Below are 23532 nucleotides of genomic sequence, written 5' to 3'. Positions count from 1 at the left end.
ATTATCCCCACAGCATCATCCACTGGGACTCCTGCTAATAGCAAAAAGGGGGACGAAAGGTTGTTATTACAGCCATCTTCTTTAGGGCAAATTAGGAGTGTGAATTATGGATGGTTTTCAACCTATAGATAGCTTCACCCTAAAATATCTGACTCCATTCCATTGATAAGGGGAACGGGAATAAAAACAAGTTTCATATGAAAAGTCTGGAAGAGTGAAAGGGCCAGGACATTGGCTAGACAGAAGGAGTCACCCAGGGGAACCTTCCAATGCTGGAGAGTTCTTCCACCAAACATGGGACAAGGACAAGGGAACCAACATCATGTGTAGTTCAATGGATGAGCCAGGATCATAATCCAAATGGTTCTGCTCATCAAGAGGTGTATCACTACCATACACTGCAACATCCGGAGGTGATGGTCCTCCTCCCTGTAGCTAGAAGTACTCAATCCAAGATAGGACAGGATAGCCTGCCTTGGATGTTTGTGGACGCTGTTATTGGTGCTGGCAGCATCCACATGGTAGCCAGCCTTCACCCCTCATCTGTCCACACTTGGGATGTGCATGTATGCTTTCTTGTTCTTATTAAAAAGCTACTGTTTTACTATCACCTAGACTGGCATGCATTCTTATTCCTATTTCCTCTTCAAAAGTGGACGGCAGTTCATATTTGGAGCATTAACCCAGATATATATATATATATATATATATATATATATATATATAATCAAAAATACTGTACTATCAAAATATAATGTATTGTTATTTTAAATATCCTTAGGAACTAGGGAAATAAAATAATAGACACACTGAGAGAGAGAGAAAAACAAACTGATTTAACTTACAAAAAGTTAAATCATTTTTACTTTAAAACTACAAATCAAAATCTCCCTGGGGTCCCATGGTCAATAATAACAACAAATTAAAAGGTTCACACCTTCGCATTACCAGATCTGTCTGTGTTGTACTTTCTTTGGAGCTTGGATTGAACCCGGAGCCACACACATGCTACACAAGTGCTCTGTCCCCTGAGTTATAACCCAGAGCCTTGCAGTGCCCATGGTGAAAGCCTCCATACGGAGGTGGCAGGAAAAGCTATAATCACTAGCTATTCAAGATCCAGACACCTGATCTGCACACATAAATACATATTTTTGCATGCACAGAAACGTACATGTGAAAAAGAATATCACACATGCAAACACACTGGCTGCTTCTGAAACTTGGCCCTGAAAGTTGACTATATTTTACCACTGGCAGATGTTGTTGTTGTTGTTTTTATCATAGGAGACGTCGGTATTTTTACACATTTCAGAAAGGATCGCTGAAATCACGAATGCTTTCGAAAACAAACTTAAAGTAATCATTTACATTCCAGGGTCCAGAATAAGATAAAAGCAGGAGATGGCTTCGTATATTGGCACTTTAATGAGGTGTCCTTTCTTCATCGTCCTAAGCAAACGCACATGATATGTGATTTGCTTTTCAAGCCGGGTCACCTTTAAGAGCCCAAGGATGGCGGTCGCCCCAGAATTCATCGCTAGCCCTCACCAGAGATGTCTGCCTGTGCAAAGCCTGTGACAAAGGATTGAAATGACAGCACTCTGACTCACTCCTACATTGTGTTTGTTTAGGAAGGTCCTAGAAATTGTATTTCACCAACCACATTCGCTATCAACACACAATTATCTGGCTTAATCATGTGGAACAGTGGCAAATTCACCTGGGGCTTAAGAACTAATGACATTCTCGTCTGAGCTGCTTTAGTGAAATGGCCTCGCACCTGAAGCAGGAACAGCAAGATTGCTCAAGAAAATTTGGTTTTCTGTTTTCATTTCACAGCATAGGGCCTCTGCTCAAATCAACAAACACTCCTGATTAAATAGCTGTGGTAGTCGACTTCTCTGCACTCGTGTGCATGGCTCAGAATGTACATGGAGCACCCCAACCTTTATAGGAAAGGAATTGCCTCTCGCCTGCTGGTGGTGCATTGTCTTTTTGATGGCGGGAATAAGTAAATAAATCGACATTGAATAATTTGGGTATGATCGCGGTCATTAGTGCGGATGACCCTAGAGGGCTCAAGACAACTCCAGGCCAGGGGCCCCCCTTGAGGCACTTGTGAGCTCAGGTATATATTTTCATTTCCTCTGGCCATCTGTTACCACGGCATTAACATTCTGCTTACTCCAGGAAAAAAAAAAAAAAAAAAACCCAGCCCCTACGCTCGGCCTTAAACCCCCAATGTGCGAGGCTTTATGGAGTCACTGCTGACTTGGCGGCTGAATCCCACAGAGTGGAGAGGCCAATTTTGAAAAGCCGGCAGTGGCAAGAAATTGAATGTATGGCTCTCCGAAGGCTTGAAAGAAAGGGCCAGGTGAAGTGCACTTCCAGAAGGACTACAGAAAGGCCTTCCCTTAAAATAATAATGATCCATTCTCATTAGGATGCCAAGGCAGACTGGAAGAACTACCAACTCCTGGCTTCCCTCTGGGTGTACATTTGTACACCAAGACTTTTTGTTTATCATGTTTGTGGTTTCTATTGTCGTCTTCTTATTAGCAAGGGCTGTGGGGTCCACGACTGCTGAACAGAAAGGCGTTATGAGTTAATACTGGTTAAACCATTTGGTACTGGCGCTCCTTCCATTAGCAGAAAGAGTTTCCACAACAGAAAAACCTCAAAAACTCACTTCTAAATACTCCCCCAGCACCACTGAATAGGTGAACACATGTGCAATAGGATAATTGCACCGTGCAGTAATGCAATCTGGGAATCCTTGTCTGGAATTCCGGTGTTCAAAATGTCTCCAAATCTAAAAACGCTTTGAAGGCTGACCTGAGATCACATGTGCAATAGTTCACTAATAAGTCCCCTTGTACAAAGTTATTTAAAACGCTGTACAATACTACCCTTGAACTACATGTATAAGGTGTATACGAAGCAAAAATACACGTCACACGTAGACTGAGGTCCCATCCCTAACGTACCTTGTTACACAGACACAATAGTCCAAAAGTCTGAAAACCTCCCCAATCCAGAGCACTTCTTGTCTCCAGCAGTTTGGATAAGGGCTATCTAATGAAACCAAAAAGAAGTGAAAAAACAAAAAATTAAAATTAAAAAAGAAAAAGTAAGAAAAATACAGTAAGAAAAAAAAAAGAAAAAGAAAAATACAGTAAGGGCTATGCATTATGACTGTAATCTCAACTACATGTGAACCTGGGACAGAGACATCACACGTCAAGGCATGCCTGGGCCACAGAATGAGTTTTAGATGAGTTGTAACCAGATACTGCCTCAGAATAGAAAAATGTTAAAAGTGGGGGAGGAGGGCTAGAACATGGCTCAGCATTAAGTGCTGACCTGGCAAATTTGAGTCCTAGGCTGTTGATTACCCACGTAGAAATACACTGAGAAAAATGAAGCTATACCAGCATCTTGACTTTGAATATGACACTTTAAGGAGGAGACATTTTACTAAGAAGTCTCTGTGCTATTAATGAGCTAAAGTGGCTATTTTCCCCTCTTTAATCAAGCTCCAAAACTAACCTGTCTTGTGGTAAAATGCCTACCTGTGGAGAAATTGACACTAGAATGCTTCAGACCCAGAGTGGGCAGGGTTCCAAGGTCAATTTTCACCATGCACTTCAGGGGTAGATACCATTGTTACTGGTTGAACTCTCTGAAGAAAAAAACATGCAGCCAATGCTCACTGTCAGTTCTCATGAAGTTTTCCCACACTGATTATGCCAGAACAAGGGTGCTGCTAGTCTGGCCCACAGGAGCAGCTCCCGTTTTCATGAGGCAAGAGACGATGCTCCGGCCAGAGTGCAGTGAAGTACTGAGTACTTTTCATAGTGAGCAGGTGCGTGTGCCGTGAATGGAGTGAATGGGGAGTACTCACGTGAATACTTTGAGGCGGAGGAAACACTGCCAGTCAAGTTCAAATGACCTCGGAAAGTAAGTCTACAGCCTGCACCAGCATCTTTTCAAGTTTGGTTCTGAGGTTTCTGGACAGAGAATCACCTAGAAAAATTTAAGTTACACTCTTTCAAAACAAATCGCCCTCTGCTAGGTGAAGACGGGATGCTCTACTCTTTTAGAATCTGTTTTAGAATCATTCTGTTCTGCCACATTGTCTTTCCTCCAGCCCTCCTACTTGCCTGTCCACAAAGGTGATGGATGTTTATCCACCACCCAGGAAATGGACATACAAGTTGCCAAGACAGAGTCCTGCCAGGAGAGGGGACAGAAGGAGTTTGCGGTGACATTGTGTCTCTTAGAACTGTCAGCAGCTACTCCCCTAAAGTCTCATCAACACGACTGCTTAAACACGAGCTGAATAGGACAACAGTAGACAGAGTGAGCAGGAGAAAGCTGAGGAGGCTTCAACCCTGCACAAGGAACTACAGAAAGCAAGGAATGCTGATGGTGGGAGACATAGTCACCCCAGGGGAAGAACACACCGACTGATTATACAATACCAAATGTTCCTAAAACATACATACAAGTAACATTATACAGACTAGGGAGGTTACATTTAGGAATACATATGTACATGTATATACATATTTACATGTAATAACAAAGGCCATTAATTTGAAAGAGAGCATGGAAAGGTATCTGGAGGGTGTGGAGGGAAGAAAGGGAAGTAGAAAATGATGTTATTATAAATGATATTATAATCTCAAGGGAAAAAAGGAAGTGGACTTGCAAAGGGTCTAAACATTACTAAGAGTTTATTTGACTTCTCAGAAGGAGAGAAACAATACCCCAGTGGAGGGAAGTACTCGACCACACATCTACACATTTATTCACCTTCTAATAATTACTACTTTGTTAGCCACTGAAGATGGAGTATTGAAGAACACTGTGTGAATCCTGTCACTCTGGATTAGAAGTCCACTGGAGGAAACTTACAACTGCTCAGCTATGAATCGTGCTGAGCGACATGCAGGAAAGGAATAGATTGGAAGACTCGGTAACACAAAGGTGCACAGAGAACTGTCAGCCCTCACTAGGCAGCTGACCCTTGATCGGAGACCTCCTTATGCACATGGCTCTCCTGGTACCTGTCTTAAAAAAAAAAAAAAGAATACTCTACCTAACCATTGCTGAAAAGCATCTTTACTCTCTAGCTACAACAACAGATTTCCACCTACAAAAAGAAACTGCCATTGGTGATTTGGTAAACTAACCAGAGCTGTCACCCACATAGTGGGAGTAACTTGCACATGAGAACAGGGAAGAGCAATGTCTGCCAAGGCAGTAAAACTCTGAACAAAGAACAGAGAAATTTGACTCAGCTCACCTGCTGAACAGCTGGGCAGTGAGAGCGAATCCCAAACTCGGTTTTGTTTTTCCGCAGATCATCCATCAGATAGGTGTAGGTGGTCTCTAGCTTTCCAGTTTCCTTGCACAAGGAAAATACCACATGAACTGCTGTAATTAAAAAATAGATAGATAGATAGATAGATAGATAGATAGATAGATAGATAGATAGACAAAAGAGAAAATCTTCAAATAACTCCAGAAAACCTAAGGTTATTTTATCATTTTATTTATCATTACATTTATCATGTAAATGAGCCTTCTTAAGTCATGAAGATGATAACAAATGTCTCCACCCACCTGAGTAGAAGCAAAGTTAAGAGAACATTTCACAATGAATAAATAAAAGTTATTTCTCTGAGAACTGAGAGGTTATCGGCAAAGCCAAGCTCATTTCGCAAACTGTGCTGCTTATGAATAACCTCTAAAGCCCCCAGCGTGTACTCCCAAATAACCTCATAGCTGTAAACATTTGCTGTCTCCAGGTTTTTGGCAAAATGTCTAACCCTGAGATTATTAAGGGTGCAGTGTGATCTATACTTGGGAATGCATTCAGTCCAGCATGGCTTCAAGGGTAATAGGGGAAGCCAGACTGACAGGGTTGGACACCATGTAAAGATGCATGCTACTACTCTTCAGAAATGTACAGGAAGTGTCAGATTCATACACATCACATCAGTAGCTTGTTACAGGAGCTGAGCTGATCCACTGTCCCATTACTGAACCTTCTGATTCATTAAGTGAGAAGAGGATCCCATGGAGCTGGTTCTTAATGAGTACCCAGGTCATTCTTACTGGGGGACAAGTTTGAGAAACTGGGTCACTGAGACCAGAAGAGCCAGTGGTGAAATAAAGCTGGAGATTTACACCACCCAACCTACGCTGTCATAAAAAAAGTGTCACACTGGAGTAAGAGGCTGTCTTCTTGAAGCCAGGGAAGGAACTGGCATAATCCTGTCCAAGTCAGTTCAGCACAGGCAATGAGAAGAGAACTTCTGGATTAGACCCAGAGACTGCAAACTAAACCTTTCCAGGTGACTCCAATGCCCAGCGAAAACTGATGGAATTTTCTCTCTCTAGGCCCAAATCAGGTAGGGCCACCCACCTGCTGCCTCTGGTAGACTTTGGGCTCAAATCATGAATAAAACTCATGGGATTTGCTTTGAGTACCTTCCCATGAGCTGTGTATTTGTTCATATAACTTAACACAACCTAATGTTTTAATACACTGTAATGTTTAAAACACTTGATACACATAGTATGAAAACAGTCTATCTTTTTTTCTATGGCGTGTGCTTTATTGGATCAAGACCTTCACTTGAAATCATAGTATCCAGTATATGCTTAAAATATTTTTGTGCTGTTATTAAATTGAGATTACACTATATGGTCACAGCTAGAAGAGGATTGCATTATTGTGGCCAGTCAGAAAACTTCACCAAAGCTGATAGATCATTCAGGATAAACTATATAGCTGTGGATTAAGATATTGCTGGGAGGACAAAGGTGACTTGGTGGTTAAGAACAACATTGGCTGTTCAATACCCAGTACCCACCTGGCATTTTACATCAGTTTGTAACCCTCGTTTCATGGAATCTAATGCAGTCTTCTGGCTTCCATGGTCATTGCATGCACATGGTGCACAAACATCCATGGACACAAAACACACATACACATGAAATTTAAACAATTTTAAGCTATTGCTGGAAATGATAATAGGGGAATTTTGCATTCAGAGAGAGTCGTAGTTTAAAGTAGGCTTAATAGTAATACTAATGACAGGTTAGTACTGAATCCTCACTTAGAGAAAATTTCATGTAAATAACTAAGCATTAATTTTTGCATCATGCCCATTTAATATAAATATCCAACTGCATCTATAGTGTATACTCACCATCTCTTACACTGTTACAAACCAGAAAGCTAATTTAGTGTGACACTAAATTATTATTTTGCAGAAATAAAAATGTCAGTTCTGTATTTACTGGTGAAGAGCTGTATTTGTTTTCACATTTCAATTTCTTTGTAGTTCTTATTGTATTGAGCATGGAGGTCATGTTATCCAAACTACCTTTACTGAAACCCTGGTATTAGTTTTGAAAAATTCCATGTATATATTTAAATGATCATCAATGAACACAGAAACTTGATGTTATACTACGAAATCTAGTACTGGCAAAAGTTAAAATGCCAATAGTTTCTTGATATAAAAATAGATAGAAGTAGTTTCTTGCAGAGACTGGTTATCCCATGTAGTAAAATGTTGCTTACAATGGGTTTCCATGGGTACAATGTGAGGACATGGTTTACCAATGAGCATGAGCATAGATATCAGAAATGCTTCCCTGTGTACTTACAAATAATCAAATAACAAAAAGATGTAATTACTATAGAAAGCCAGAAGTAGTTGTATCCAGGAATTGAGGTCAAAGGTTATTTGGAGACTTGTGGTTTTTTTTCCTTAATTAAATGTGCATTAGGTAAATAATAAAAAGCTTCCCTTTCATAAATACTTTCTTAAGTAAGGGGTTACAGAAGTGTGAACATTGCGAACTAGATGTTATATTCTTAAACAAAGGGTTACAGACACATTATGAACTGATTTTTCTAAGGAAAAGTAAAAAAAAAAAAATGCTTTGAAAAATAAAATTTTGTATAGATACCAAAATTTTAATAGTCACTGTCCTTGGACAATGAGATTATAAATTATTTCCTTAATGTCTTCCTTTGTTATTTGTAATTTGCACCCAGTAGTCCAATGTTGTCCATTCTCTTTGACTCAGAGCAAAACTGTCTGATCTGCTTCTAATAGACTACTGCAGAAGAGGAGAATGTCACTCTTGACACCAGGCTTTAAGAAGGATTCTTCTAGCTCAGTCTCTCTTGCTGTTTTGTCAAATTGTTTTCCTTAGAAAGTCAGGAGCGACATTGTCGCACAGTCATTGGCTCATGCAGTAAAGGACCTACGTTCCTCCTCTTGGATGAAGAACAAATTTTCCCTTCCCTCTTTCCCTCTGCTAGCCTAATAAGATGCTCATTCTACTTACTTGCTGCCCCATGTCAGTTTGACTGAAATCCCATGATGGACCTTGAGCAGGATACATGTGGCTCATTTGCACTCAGTCTCCAGACCCACATAAGTGGTCAGATGATAATAGTTATGGATGGATGTGAGCAGACACTGGGACGGGAGGATCAAGGGGACAGGAGGAGGGAAGAGGGAGACAAGGGAGGCATTACAGGTAGAAACAGATAAATGTAATAAGGGCCATTTGAGCATTTGAGGGGTAGTATGGAAACCTCACACAGTAGAAGGTTCCTAATACACACACACACACACACACACACACACACACACACACACACACATATATATATATATATATATATATATATATATATATATATGTAGGCGATTTAGTTGAAGTTGCCAGTCACCAAATAATGGGGAAGACAGAGCCCCAACAAGATATCTCTTGTTACCAAATGAAGTTTCTGGTACCAGGAATAGGTTAGAACTAATTTCATTGTTGGCTAAAAGTGTCCCATGGAAACTGCTGAACAACCAGGCTGTTGACAAGACTATAGGTAGTTCTCCACAAACTGACAACAAGACAACACCTATGTGGCTCATTGAACATGGAGAAGTCAAGCTGGTACCTACATAGAGCCTTCTTCCCTGTGTACTAGTGTCTTTGGTATAGAAAAGTACTCTTCATGCTACCAAAGGAGAAACAAATACCAACCCATCCACAAACCCTTTGATCTACAATGGTGTCCTGCCTGTGAGATATGCTAGGGCGATGGTGGTCCAAAGCTTATGAGAGTAACCAACCAATTTTTGATTTGACTTAAAGCCACCTCCACAAGATAGAACCCATACCCAATACTACTTGGGTGACCAAGAATATCCCAGGGTCCTAGAGAAAAACCAAATACTGCTGTTCTAAAAAACAGACAAACAAACTATGTTGCAATAAAATGACTCTTAATGATATTCTGCTATACTCAAAGATCTGTACCTTGCTCAGCTGTCATCAGAGAATCTTCTGTAGCAGATAGGAACAAATACAGAGACCCACAGCCAGACTTTATGCAGAGAGTGAGAGGTCTTGGAACTTTTAGCCCAGTGTTTCTCAACTTTCCTAATGCTGTGACCCTTTAATATAGATAAACATGTTGTGGTGACCCCCCAACCATAAAATTAGTTTGTTGTTCCTTCATAACTGTAACTTTGCTGCTTTTATGAATACTAACATAAATATCTGATATGCAACCCCAAAGAGTTCATGACCCCCAGGTTGAGAACCACTCACTTAGCCCTAAGCAGGATGTCTCCATCAAATTCCTCCCCTCAGGGATCAGGGAGCTCCATAGAAGAGGAGGTGAGAGGAACATAGGAATCACAGGGGATGAAGGGCACCAAAAATCAAGGCCCTCTAAAACATGATCGATGAAAGTAAGACTCACAGAGACTGAAGCAGCATGCACAGGCCCTGCATAGATCTGCACCAGATGTGGTCCTAGAAGTATACATAGGCCCCATCCCTAATCCAGATGCAATTTCCCATTCACAACCACTTGCAAAGGAAAAGTTATCTTCCTCCAAGGGAATCTCACTAAGAAAACAGACTACTCTTCAAGGAAGGCAGCATGCCGAGCACTGGTAGGCAACAAGAAAATGTACTCAGTGCCATCTTGAGAAGTTCCTCGTCTCACAATGTCATGACAGAGCTCATCCTTAATATTCCTTTTTTTTTTTTTTTTTTTTTTTTTTTTTTGGTTTTTCGAGACAGGGTTTCTCTGTGTAGCTTTGCGCCTTTCCTGGGACTCACTTGGTAGCCCAGGCTGGCCTCGAACTCACAGAGACCCGCCTGTCTCTGCCTCCCGAGTGCTAGGATTAAAGGCGTGTGCCACCACTGCCCGGCTCATCCTTAATATTCTACAGATCCTGTGGAATATATTATGGCTTCCAGGTTAGGGGTTTTATTGAATTCCTGAGTGTGTAAACGAGTGACTCTCTATTGTGCCTTCTTTTAGGCTCTTTTTCTTCCATTTGTTTGTTTTAACCAACTCCAGTGTTTTAACTTTTGGCTTTATCTTATTGTTTGAATATATTTTTTAAAGATTTTTTTATTTACCACATATATAGTATGCCTATATACCAGAAGAAGTCACCAGATCTCATTATAGATGGTTTTGAGCCTTCATGTGGGTGCTGGGAATTGAACTCAGGACTTCTGGAAGAGCAACCAGTGCTCTTAGCCCCCGAGCCATCTCTCCAGGCCATTTGAATATATTTTATTTCATTATTATCCCATAGAAGCCTATTTGTTTCCTAATGAGAGACAATAAGTGTGCAGATCTGGATGAGAGGCGAGTTGGGGAAGAACTGCGAGAAGCAGAGAGAGGGGAAACCATAACCAGAATATACTACATGAGGGGAAAAAATCACTTTTCAATAAAAGAAAAAAATAACACTGAATTTGGGAGGAATTTGATATAAGGCAAGAGATAATGAATTGTCCCCATTAAAAAATATACATAGTTGTAATCATAGAAGGACCTTGGGTGTATTTGTTAGTTTCCTCTTTTCTTGTTTCCTCTCTCCTTCCTTTCCTTTCCTTTTATCAGAATCATAGAGCTGAGAAGAATTACTCAGGATGCCAGGAACCTCGGTTTAGTGGCCTTGGCTAGTAGTATATGCTCATACCCTGTCTTCTCCTTCTGGTTTCATTAGACTCACATTTGTCCTTTCCTACAGCAAATGGTTGTTAAGATCTATATAATGCATGATTTTTGAGCAGAGAGTCCATGTAAAGACACACTGGAAGAGTTAACCTGTCCACTGGCATTGCTTTAACAATAAAACTCACCCTGCTTCATTGGGGTAATTTAGAATTTTGCAGGGAGATTTTTTTGCCTTTAAATTCTTCATCACAGAGATAGGACAGCAGCCTGGAGGTGGTATGCAACTGTAACCTCAGCATTCTAGAGGTTGATGAAAGATGTTCACTGTGAGTTTGAGGTCAGTCAAGGCTGCATAAGACCCTGTATCCACAAAAGCACACACATTTAATTACACACACACACACACACACACACACACACACACACACACACGATAGACAGACAGACAGATATATAGAAAAATAGACAGAGGAGTGCATCAATTTCTTACCAAGTAATATAATAAATGGATTAGGTTCCGCAAACACTGAATGAGTCATCTGGTCCTTGCTCAAGCTCTAGTCAGAGACACAGAATTGGAATCTTAAGATAAGGAGGAAATGATGGAGCAGGAGGAGAGCTGTGTGATTGGACATTCAAATGGAGGTATGCAAGCATGTCCCATCTGGAACTCATCGAACACCACTCCCTACAAAGAGTCGCAGCACATGCAGCACTTATCACTGGTCCCAGATTCCATATGACATGTCGGAATCAGGAATAATATGGTAATTTTCATAGTTACAGAGTGGAAAATATTTATAGTGTAGCAGCTGAATGTGTCTTTATTTCACATTCTAAGAATCACACCACATGAAAGAAGTAAAAACATTTTGAATAAGATGTGGGTGAGCCCCAGAATCCCTGCCTCCAATGCGAGATAGCTTTTTGATAGAAAACACTCTCCTCGTTCATCAGGGTTGCTAGCCTATGGTAAACTTAATTAAAATCAATGGAGAAAAAAATTGAATACTAAGAAGAACTATTTGGGCCTCATGAAATGTAAATGAGTCAAAATATGAAATACCCAAATAACCTTGGGTCACGGAGTTTGTTTAGTGATCACCTTATTGATCCATTGAAGGGCGTCTTTCTTCTTTTCCTCTCTTCCACCATCTCTGACAGAATTAGTATGCAATAAGGCCTCCAGATTTGAGCTGGAAATCCCATGTTGCCGCTATTGGCACACACTGTCCCCATCTTTCAGTCTGTTCCTCTTATATTTCTCTATTAGTGTCCTCCTCCTCCCCTGTCTGGCTCTGTGACTCTGTCTTCACACCTACACAGAAGAAAACAAGCCAGAAGTCTGTAGGAAAGAATTGTACTCTCCAGTGGCCTGGAATTGAACTTGCCCCTTAATTCTAAATATGAGGAAAATGCACATTTCTTCCTTTTATCTCATTTGGACACAATTTCATTTTGTGCACGTGTAATTCAAGGTCATAAAGAAGGAAGGTGAACTGAAAATGCACCCAGTTCAATATGAGCAGTCCTCCTGTATTCTGAAGACATTTAACAGCAAAAACACAATTAACAAAAACAGTAGACAACCTCCCCCCCCCACACACACACCCCGCTGCTGGGTCCTTTAGCATGGGACTTTGGAATTCTCATGGCAAAAGTGTAATACCTCCTTCCTTCAGCACTCCTGCTTTCATTGATGGAGAGCTGTCAGTGATGGGAGCCAGTGGTTTGGCATTTCAACCTTGCATCCCTGTCATCAGAGCAGGTTGTGGAATATGAGGGACACACAGAGAAGAAACATATTGCCCTGTCTGTCCAAGTGGAAGCACGTAAGACCTCATCCCTAAAGTGATGAGCCCAATCCAGCAGAGCCACCTAATCAACTTAGAGCTGACCTCAGACTTGTAATCACCAAATGCTTCTTGTGCTGCTTAGGGTTCTGTGGCTCCATTACACAGCCTTAGGATGGCCGTAGATAACTGATAATACAGCAGTGTGTGTGTGTGTGTGTGTGTGTGTGTGTGTGTGTGTGTGTGTGTGTGTGTGTGTGATGAAAGACTCTGGTATTCCTCTGTCTGGACAATTAAAGATCCTATCTATTTCTCTGATTATCGGGTAACTTCCCCCACAGAAATGCATTTGTCTGCTGCCTTAACAACTGTCTATCAAACAGCAATGGCATACTTGACACCACGGATATGAAGGCGAATCAGCTGAAGAAGCACAGAAGAACTTAAGACTACTTCCTACTCGCTAACACACCGTGAGATGTACTTGATGAAATAACGACTCTGTTGAAACCATGAAGTGCTGTTTCACTGTAATCATTAGCTTTTAGACTTTGCAAATACTATTTTCAGCTTAATCATCTATCACACATGGTCCAAACCAAAAAGAGATGGGATTTGTGTATTCCCCAGTCCGTATTGTCACCCCTCAAGGGAAGACTCCCTTTGAGATGTGAGACTCTTGACATTGGCAGTACAGAATAGTGAAGCACATGTCGCTCAGTGGGTGCCAGGGACCCATATTATGTCCTACTGTTGGTGACAGAATTTCCAATATTCCCTTATCCTTTTCTGCTCCTATGTATGGCAGCTTATAGCAGTGGTAATCATTTCCTGTGTTTGAAAAAGAGATGAAAGCATTCATGGATGAAAGCAAGTTGGATTTAATCTCCTTCTCTCTCATCCAGTGCACTGTACTGATCATTTTCAAAAAAAAAAAAAACCCAAAAAAAACAAGACTTAAGCTCATTTTTTTTGTCATGAAAAAACTAGTTTCATAATAATCAGATGGGCAATTCCTAGTGTATACAATTCTGATATAATTACCAGGAGGAAATGTAGAGGGAGTTGCAGGTTGGAGATAAAGAAAAGCCTGTGAATTTTGTATTAATGTCTCAGACTCTCTTATTTGTGCAAGTAATCAATCTTTCGGGGAGTAGAATAGTAATTCTTTGTGGGGGAAAAAAAAATGACAAGAGTCAGAGGAAGAAAAAAGATAATCTGAGTTCCATTCGGTACACAGCAGGTCAGCTGTGATTGACAAAGCTCATCACAAAACTATAGCTCACGGAGTAATCCCAGCAGCAGAGTCTCATTTACAGCCAGAGCAGTGTTAATGACATGTTTAACAGCCGCTTGTTGACGTTCGGAATCTGCATTAACCCGCAGAGCAGTGAACAGAGAAATGAGGGAAAGTATTGAAATCAAGCCTTCGTTACTCTGACAGGCCAGGTGAAAGGCTTGCCTGGAGGTCGTGGTGATGCAAGAAAGAGGCCCAGAAGGTGGAGAGTTCAATTGCATGGGAGGACCATCTCAGGGATGACAGGGTCTGATCAATAAACACAGAGGGCTACAGAAGCAAGCCCCCACATGGTTCAACTCAAACAATGAGACAGAGAGAGAGTCAAGCCAGCAAAATGAAGTCATAGCTCGAGACACCAAATATTATGCTGGCGTCAGAGCCACCAGAGATCAGCTCAGCGTTGCATCCAGGGGAGGCTATCACATTGGGAAGACAAAATGATGCTGTATGTGCGGATTCCTTTACCCCTGGGAATATTATTTACTCATCTCAGCTGTAAAAGCAATGGGGTTCATGAATCATAGCTTATTTTCTAGACTTCCTAAATCATATTGAGTTAGCATTGAAGAATGACTGAATGGTTTTCTCCAAGTACAGCTCTCAATAGTGACTCATGGAAGTGGACCTCTAGCCTGACATTGGAAGAGGACATCTGTCATTTTGAGCAAAGAACAAAGACATAGAGGAAGAGGCAGGGGATTTGCAGGGTAGAGTTCCAGTTTCTCTATGTTTAAAATATAACCTCAAGAGCTCATATGAAGCCCTGTGTTTTTATTGCTACAATGGGGAATGATACACATCTCATAAAGTAGCTATAAGGATTAAAATAAACACCTAGAAGTCCAGCACAAGTGAGCACTCCACCAAAAAAAAAAAAAAAAAAAAGTCCATCATTCTTACCAGAGACAATCACTATCAAAGACTTAGATAGCTGACTCAATCTCCTGTCCTTTTGGTAGAACGTTGTGAAACCACTTCATTTTCCTCCTTATCCACTGATTTACAGCAAATGCTGGAAATCATCGTCTTGCACATAATAGCTGCTCAGAAAATATTTGAGCATATTTTCTATGTCAATCTGAAGAGGCTCCTTCTAGCTGGCTTTTGGCTCCTATTGTAACCTGCATTTGCTTAAAATGACAACTGGGGTCCCTGGGTTTTGAGGCTGTAGACCCTAACTTCACTACCCCATTATCTTGCAAATAGACAAAGCAAGTTGAAGAACAGGTATTTCACTGACATTGCCATTTCTTACTGCATGAGGCGCTCAGGCCAAGGGGGCATCAGGCCATGGAATCTCATGGTTCTCACATCCTCAAAGCAGACTGCTCACAAGCCATTCATCATCTAGGTCATTTTACTTTTCATATCTTCATCGTTGCCATTCCACTTCCAAGGAGCTCTTTCAAAGATGTGCTTTGCAGCCCCGTGGTCACATTAATTCACTTGGAAATAAGAGTAGTTCCTTGAGCAAAATGAAGAGTTGACTAAGTGATATCTGGTGTACTTACCCTCTGTCCAATAGGAGTGATCAGAGCTGCCGGGCGGTGGTGGTGCACGCCTTTAATCCCAGCACTCGGGAGGCAGAGCCAGGCGGATCTCTGTGAGTTCGAGGCCAGCCTGGGCTACCAAGTGAGTCCCAGGAAAGGCGCAAAGCTACACAGAGAAACCCTGTCTCGAAAAAACCAAAAAAAAAGAGTGATCAGAGCAACGTCACTTGGCACCAGCAATGATGCTTCTCACAGAAGCAGGGTCCTACTGGAGAATCCAGGAAGGCAAAGGGAGAGAGAGGTATTAGGCAAGAGAGAATAGGGACACTAAGAACAGGAAGAGTGAGGAAGCAAGCAATTCTGCAGCATTTCCAAATGTTGGTCTATTGTATTATTTGATATTCCCCATAATCTCTTAGCAGGAGTAACAAATGCATTGCAGTCATGTATTGCATAATAGCAGGACTTTACTCTGAAGTAAATCATCATGTAATTAAGTTGTGTGAAAGGAACATACTATGCTTGCACAGAACTAGATATTATCAATTACTACATAACTTAGGCTCCGTGACAGCCTATTGTTCCTAAGCTATAAAACTGAACCACAGAAACACTATGCTGAATGCTACAAGTAACTGTAACACAACTTTATGTACTCTTGTATACAAACATGGCTACCCATAGAGAATGCACAGTAAAGTACCAAGTCATCAGGATTTTTCAGCTGCATTAGAATGTCATGGGCCCATCATCTTATGAGATCATTGACTGAAAACCATGGTGCACTGTGACTGTATTCCCCGCTCTTCTGAAGGCAAATAGAAATTCTCAAGGCAAAAGGATTGCCCATAGTTGTTCATTTCCCCAGTTCTGGCAAAAAGGGAATGGAATGCCCAGCTAGAGTCCTTTCCATCTAGGACTCTAGGTTCCTCTGATCTGTAGTTTGCTTTTTGAGGTTTCACTTATCCATGGCCAACCATGTTCTGAAAATATTAAATGGAATACTCTAGAAATAAACAACTTTCAAGTTGTAAATAATGTCATCTTGTATATATCAATGAACTCTTCTGAAGTCCTCTCCCTCTCAATGTATCTCTGTATGACCTACCCACTATTAGTCCTATGGTCAACATCTTGGTCATCTATCAACATTATGATATCAAATGCTTGTGTTCAAAGTAACCCTTACTTCATTTCATCATTATCCCCTAAGAGAACTAATGTTGACGATTGGGATATGTCAGAGAAGTTGTGATACACTGCTATTGAGTGATAAGTTAAAAGTTCTCAACTTTGTAAGCAAAGAGAAATAGTGGTTGAAGTTAGGACAAGAATAAATCCCCTGTCTGTGAAATTATGAAAAGGGAAAAGAAGCACATACTAGTTTGAGCATCATCCTTCAAATGTTACTGCAAGAAGTCATGGCTGCAGAGTATGCTAAATGCTGAATCATTCCCTTCCTTTTAACTCATCAGATGAGCATAGAATCATCACACAGTCATAGGAAGACAAGGAGTAATACAGTAAGCTCTTCTGAGGGGGCCTGCATTCACATGACTGTCATCACATTACTGTACATTACCATCACTGCTATATTTCATTACTAATACTGTTAATCTCTTACCTAATTTATAAATTGGCCTTTATTGTGTACATGGTAGCAAAAACAAACTGTATATAATGTTTGGTACATCCTACAACTCCTGTCACTCACTAAGCATCCTAGAACAAATCCTCTGTAGAGGAGACAGTGGACACTAATAAAGGATAATAAGTTACCTCAGCCACTAAGGCCTATTGCTCTCAATATTCAGAAAACAAGAAGAGTCATGGCTAAGAATTTGGAGGTCTCAAAATATAGGCATTGGGCTCTCTTTCACATAGATAGTACCAAAGATCCGAAACAGCCAAAAGCCTTTGCAGATCTCTACCACTGCAGGGAACACCACACGCAGTTCTTTATTTTGCATTTAGGTAATAAGTTCGAAGATCTAGCCATGTTCTCTGATAAACAGTTCACATGGCAGGAGAGTCACTCAGCTTCTTTTGTGGCATGAAGATGAAGGTAATTAGACATTCCTAACATTCTGAGCCATGCCAGGATTTGAAGTGACAAGACTCCTTCCTCTGACTCTGTGATACCCTCATTCCACCCTTTCTACCTGTCCATGGTTACCAAATCCTTTTTGAAATTCCTAAAATGTTCTCAAATGGAAACAGATTTGACTCGTGTTTTTGCATACACATATACAAATTGTCGCACATGCAAATGCTTAGTTTACACACATATGTAGCTAGAGTTGTCATGCCTTGCCCACAGTCAGGACAAATCTCTCACCCGCCAGTCCCACAGCCTCTCAGACCCAACCAAGTAAACACAGAGACTTATATTGCTTACAAACTGTATAGCTGTGGCAGGCTTCTTGCTAACTGTTCTTATAGCTTAAATTAATCCATTTCCATAAATCTATACCTTGCCACGTGGCTGGTGGCTTACCGGCGTCTTCACATGCTGCTGGTCATGGCGGCAGCTGGCAGTGTCTCTGCCTCAGCCTTCCGCTTCCCAGAATTCTCCTCTCTCCTTGTCCCACCTACTTCCTGCCTGGCCAATGGCCAATCAGTGTTTTATTTATTGACCAATCAGAACAATTTGACATACAGACCATCCCACAGCACACATATCTGTATGTGTCTTTTAAAATTTGTCCCTGAAATCCTGTTCCTCATTCTTTTATGAGGAGCACCTAGGATGTATGGTTTGGGGTCTCCTGTGAGTCCTCTATGCTCCAGCACACTGCTGTCTATCAACTGTGGCCTCTCAGCATTAAAGTATAGGGTTCCTCCTCCTCCTCTAATACTTATAGAATGTTAAAGATTTGACCTGTTCTAGATACTATGTTCTTTTCTAGACAGACTCTCTTGGGAACCTCTCAGCAATGAAGGGTTCACTATTATGTGAGTTTTAGGAGGAAAATGTTGGAGGTTAAATATTTTTCTAATACATATATGGAATGACAGCTGTTTCAATTCTCTAGTGCTGCGACAAAACACAGTGACTGAGGTAATCCATAGAAAGAAACATTTAACTGGAGACTTACAGTTCCAGATGGTTAAAGCTAGGTCATCATGGTGGAGATGGTGGTGGCAGGCAGGCACGGTGCGATGCTAGAGTAGTAGCTAAGAGCTCATGTCCCAATCCACAAACAGGAAGCAGAGAGAGAACACCAAGAATGGCATGGGCTTTTGGAACTTCAAAGCCAATGACACACCTCCTCCAATGAGGCCACACCTCCTAATCCTTCCCAAATAGTTGCACCAACTATGGACCAAGTATTCAAATGTATGAGCCTATGTAGGGTGTTCTTTCTTAATTTCCTTTTGAATGAATGTGATCTAAGCTCATTCTGGAAGTTTTCAGTGGGTGTCTCCTCCATTCCAGACTCTGATTCAGGATCAGCATGTCAGACTCAAGAACAGACGAAACTGAACCAAGTGTCCCTCCTCAAAGAACTAACAATTCAGTAGAAAACACAAAAGATTTCAAAAGGAGGAAGGTTGGGGTGATCTTGCTCAGTTCTTATTTCACAGATGATAGTGATGGAGTCTATTATAGACAAGGGATTGTTTCCTCTTCACACACCCTTCTGGAAGCCTCATGCCCAATGAAACAGGTAGAAAATGAAGGTGTGTCCTAGAGAAACTCCCAGAAGGTATAATGGTAGGTAGATTTGGGAACTCCAGGGGAACACAAATCACACTTACCAACAACCAGCTTATGACTAACTCTTTTTTTTTTCCCCATGTGGAAAGTCAGTTTATTCTTAAATTTTATCCAAACCTTAAAATACATTAATAGTGCTCAAACTTTTCTATGGCCTTCAGGAGCCCTGATTTTTCAGCTTTTATTTTTTATTTATTTATTTATTTATTTATTTATTTATTTATTTATTTATTTATTTATTTATTTTGGTTTTTTTTTCGAGACAGGGTTTCTCTGTGTAGCTTTGCGCCTTTTCCTGGAACTCACTTGGTAGCCCAGGCTGGCCTCGAACTCACAGAGATCCGCCTGGCTCTGCCTCCCGAGTGCTGGGATTAAAGGCATGCGCCACCACCGCCCGGCCTTCAGCTTTTAGTATGTAGTTATTTTAGAACATATTTTAGAACATGAAGCAATCATTGCCAAAATAGGTGTACCAAATTTCTCCCTACGTCAGAATTTTTTCAATTTCTTTGGAAAGTGTACTGTTAGCATAGACTCCCTAAGAATGCAGGTTTCTGCCCCCTTACTCTGAAAATATCTTTCTACTTCTATTCATCCAGACTGGAAATTATTATAAACTTCATACACCAAAGCATACTCGATCACCCAACTAAGTTTTGTTTTCATCACTAGGAAAGAATAAGTTCCTTCAAGAGGGAAAAGTCAGTGCTAGAATTCACCTCTCCTTTTGTTTGCTGTGATTGATAATGTCTGAAATACCTGAAGGTATTTTTTTTCTTCTGCTAAAAAATACTTCATTAGATTTTTTAACACTTATTATTTTTAATATATTTTAAGTAAAATATAATTGTATCATTTCCCCCTTCCCTTTCTTCCCTCTAACCTCTTCCATGTCCCCCCTCATTCCCTCTCATATTGATAATTTCTCTTTCTTCTTTATCATTGTCACATATAGGGAGATGCAGAAATACATAAATATAAACTGCTAAATCCATTTTTGTTGCTTGTGTGTATATTGTTTCAGGACTAAGCAGTTTGCATTAGATAACCAGTTAGGGTGCTCGTCTCTGGGAGAAGCTAATTCTCCCTCTTTCTGCATCATTGGTTACCCGTAGTTCTTTGTCTAGGAGTAGAACTCTGTGAGATTTCTCCTTTTCCACAGTGGCACATTTGTTGTTATTGTTATTAACATTGTTCAGGTCTTGTTTAGAGAGCCATTTCTTGGAGGCATAGCCTCACAGCAGACTTCCTGGTTCTCTGTTAGAAGCTTTCCACTCTCTCTTCTGAACCTTTGGTCCAGGAGTTATGTTCTAGATACATATGTTCTGGCTGGGCTCCCCAAGACCATCGATCTCTGCATTGTGACCAGTTCTTATTTTCTACCATGGTCTCCATCTCCATTACTTGTTAAGAAAAGCCCCCTTTATTGTTGCTGTGGTTTGTTTGTTTTGATTTTGGTTTTCTGAGACAGGGTCTCTATCCATAGCCCTGGATGTCTGGGAGCTCATTATGTAGACCAGGCTGGCTTTGAACTCACTGAGATCTGTCCGCCTCCAGAGTACATAAGCCACCATGCTTGGCCTTTAGAGAACCTTCTTTAATGAGGGGTGATAAGTAGGCTTATCTATGGGTGTAAAGATAGGTTTTGAGAATGTAGGTAGGGAATTATGCTAGTCTGGTAAAGTGGTGCTAGTAGGTTCTCTTTTAAGATCCATGACCTCACTAGACCCAAGTAGTTGGATAGGTTTTTGATATTAGGCATGATTCCCTCATGTTGAGTGGATCTTGAGTTATTAGTTGCTGCCAACATATGAATGCCGTAATTGCACCTTTATAGATACCTTGCCATGCTGGTCATTGTATTCATAGGCATCACAGATGGATGGATTACTGATTGCTTTTCTTACTAGGAAGTTGGCATTCTTGACAAAAGTGCCAGTCCTACTTCAGACGTGTGGCATCCACTTATCTAAGTGAGAATTTGCTATTAAATGAAGACCTAGTGAAGTATACTGAAGTGTGTTGCTGACTTGTTTGAAGTGAAGACTAAATAAATGAGACACTGAGTGAACACCCTCTATCTATACATGTGTCATGGAGGGATAGTTTACCTGTGCAGGCTACAGGTGAGGTTCCTTAGAGATACGGACAGAACAAAGAGACCTGGACATTGTATAAGTTCTGCTCAAGGATGTTGCAAAATCTAGTGATCCCATAGATTAAGAAATCATTGAGCAGTTTTGATTCTGAAACATATCAATAGGGTAGCCATAAGATAACAAAGGGAGGAAAAGACAGTGGATTAAGTCTTAAAATGTGTAAGTTTTGTTTGTTTGTTTGTTTGTTTTTTACTACAGAACACCCTCAAAGATCTTGACTGGTTCATCTGGGTAACATGATTCTTGAAGTCTGAGAGAAAACACAAAGGAAATATAAGCTTTGACTGCAATGCTCATAGGATTTCTTCACAGTAGTAGTTGTTCAAGGTGGTAGGTGGATACTTGGGACTAAGACATTATAGCCCTCAAAATACTAATTATGAGAATTATGCTTATGATTTCCTTTAATATGCCTATTATGTATTTTTGATTCCTACCTCATTCCTCCATCCATAAGTAATATGGCAGAGAGTATAGCATGACTCCTAAAATAGTATATAAAACTTACATTTGGTAACATCCTTCTACATCAGATTTTTAACTAAATAATGATAATGAAGTTAATCATAGATAATTCCACTATCCACTGTATGTACTATTGTATAGAAATGAAGAAATATATTCATAAAAGGAATATATAGGGCACTAAGAATTTGTGTGAAGCTGAGCGGGTTGAATTTATAATCCATGGGTTTTAGAAACATAATTCCTGAACATAAATGTAAGCCCTTGATTTCCTCTCTATATAGCTCAATAAAATAGAGGGGTGTTATGCATGAGAGTTAACATTTGGTCTTCTTTGAAGAAAAGTGTAGAGAATATTAATGGCTATCCCGCCTGTTCTCTGTATTATACCCAGCATTTCCCCACTTGTTGCACATCATGAATCATCAGTTAGGTGCTTTGGGACTCCGGAGAACGGCCTTGTGCTCACTGAGGAAAAGGAAATTTGAAGCATGGTATTCGATTAAGTGTAGCCTTCCTTGTAGTGCTGGCTGAGACCTCAAACAATGGAACAGCGTGGAGACAACCTCTTCCTCTCTCTTTAAGATGTGGCTGGCCAAATCATCTGTGTCAGTTTTTAATCCTGCCATAACACATCACTAGCAGGTTAGAAATGTAAGGCAAAAAGAATGCATTGTCTCATAGCTCTGCTGCTCAGAAGTCTAGGCAAGTTAGATATCTTCCTTGGCTGCTGTCTCAACTATTCTGACTCTGGCCAGAGCTGGAGCCCTTCTCAGGCTTCATAAGATGAGATTGGAGATGTCAAAACATTCCAGGATTATGTCCCTAGTGTAGGAGCCATCACCTTAATTACAACTGTAAGTCCTCATTGCCATAAGCTATTAGAATATTCATTGTATCTGGCCATTGAATCAGAGGCACTTTTGGCAAGACATTCTTCACGTACCAAATCATGACGTCTTGTAGTCAAACCCTAAGCTGATTTGCCAATTATCTACCAGCCAGCTGCACTTGAGGACTAGAAGCTAATCAAAAAAGAGTTTGACCTGAAGACATACAGGGTAGATGTGTACCCACTTTGTGGGAAGACATGAGATGCTTACTCTTATCACATGCCAAGCAAGAGAATCAGTGATCTAAAGAATGGGAAGAACCTTTGGGGGTACGTGGCCACTATCCCTGGAATTTGAGCATCACAGAAGCCCTCAGAACTCTAAAGGACAGAAGATTACTTTAGCCACAGAAATACGAAGAGAGGCTGTAGTGAGAGATGCTGGCACTCTTAATGCTGCAAATAGCATACATAGTTTTCCTCAGATGCCAGGAAAACTTGACAGTAGGAAAAAGCAATAAGCCAGATAGAGGGCAAGGTGCTGACATATCAGAGATGAGATGGAAAACATGTCAGCCAAACTGGTGAATATGGAGTATGAGAACTCCTCATACAGGAGCCTGTAGAAGTGTCTCATGAGAAAAGACATCAACATGTTTCTACCACACAAGGGATGCAACAATTCAGTTGCAAAAGCTGAAACAAAGAAGAAACCTGCTCATAAAGGACCTATCTCTAGTAGACAT

Source organism: Peromyscus leucopus, chromosome 16_21, assembly GCF_004664715.2.
Source record: "Peromyscus leucopus breed LL Stock chromosome 16_21, UCI_PerLeu_2.1, whole genome shotgun sequence".
Lineage (NCBI taxonomy): Eukaryota > Metazoa > Chordata > Mammalia > Rodentia > Cricetidae > Peromyscus > Peromyscus leucopus.
Note: the sequence above shows the minus strand (reverse complement) of the source record.